General features: G+C 42.9%; 1 protein-coding gene across 1 annotated transcript in view; it reads right to left on the bottom strand.

Annotated features, from left to right (window-relative positions):
* sult3st1 (sulfotransferase family 3, cytosolic sulfotransferase 1) overlaps positions 1-1099 on the bottom strand; it is a 10188-nt gene that overhangs the window by 1036 nt on the left and 8053 nt on the right.

Here is a 1099-nt window from a genome sequence, read left to right as displayed (position 1 = left end):
CACACACACACACACACACACACACACACACACACAAAATGGTGCCTGTGCTAACATACTAGCACAGCACCACAAAGTCACTAAAGTGGTACCACTGTTGTCTCACACTGAAACCTTCAGGTCAAGTCTTTCAAACATGTAGAGCTGCGAGATGAATCACATGACAGAAAAGACAAAACATTTAGAGATATAGATTTCTTTAAACATTGATTGATCGCCGTTTTTGTCCGCAACTCTTGGTGCCATTGCGTGCCTTGGACCCAGTGGATTCCTGGTTGATTCCTGTTGTTGGGTCTTTCAAAAATGGTCCTGCAAATCTCTTTCCTCTACGACATTTACACTGGCGCGGAGTTGACAAGAAAAACCTTCGACCGGTGGATCTGCTTGCTAATGCGTTGGAAGTTTTGGACCCAGTTCCTCTCAGGCTGGGTGTAATAAATACCAGGTCGGTGGCAAATAAGACCTTCATATTGAAGGATTTTTTTCTTTCTCGTGTTCTGGATTTGCTCTTCCTGACTGAAACCTGGATTTCTCCCGGTGAGTTGAGCAGTTTCATTGAACTAGTACCTGCTGACTGTACCTTTTTTAATGTTCCGAGAGCTGCTGGTCACGGAGGAGGGCTTGCTGCTGTTTTTAAGGCTCACTTGGACTTGAAGCAGCTTTTCCCTTCGTCTCACTACACCAGTTTTGAACTCTGTTTATGTAAACTGGGCCACTCGCATTCGTTGTTATGTGCGATTGTTTATCGCCCCCCGAAATATAACAAGGTCTTCTTATCCGAGTTCTCAGAGTTTCTTGCTGACTGTGCCTCACGGTATGACCAGATCCTCCTGCTTGGTGATTTTAACATACACTTTTGCTGTCTGGGGAAGCCTCTGGCCAAGGACTTCCTTGCCTTAGTGAACTCTTTTAATTTTGTCCCATCTGTTAGTGGTGCCACTCAAGAACGTGGTCACCAGTGTTGGTCAAGTTACTTGAAAAAAGTAATCAGTAACCAATTACTGATTACTTCCCCAAAAAGTAATCCTGTTACTTTACTGATTACTTGTTTTCAAAAGTAATTAATTACTTAGTTACTTTTTAAAAACACGATTTACAA

The sequence above is a fragment of the Haplochromis burtoni genome, unplaced genomic scaffold, assembly GCF_018398535.1.
Source record: "Haplochromis burtoni strain Fernald_Lab_line unplaced genomic scaffold, NCSU_Asbu1 Contig_68, whole genome shotgun sequence".
Taxonomy (NCBI): Eukaryota; Metazoa; Chordata; class Actinopteri; order Cichliformes; family Cichlidae; genus Haplochromis; species Haplochromis burtoni.
The sequence above is the reverse complement of the archived record's forward strand: the minus strand, read 5'-3'. Positions and strand labels throughout refer to the sequence as shown.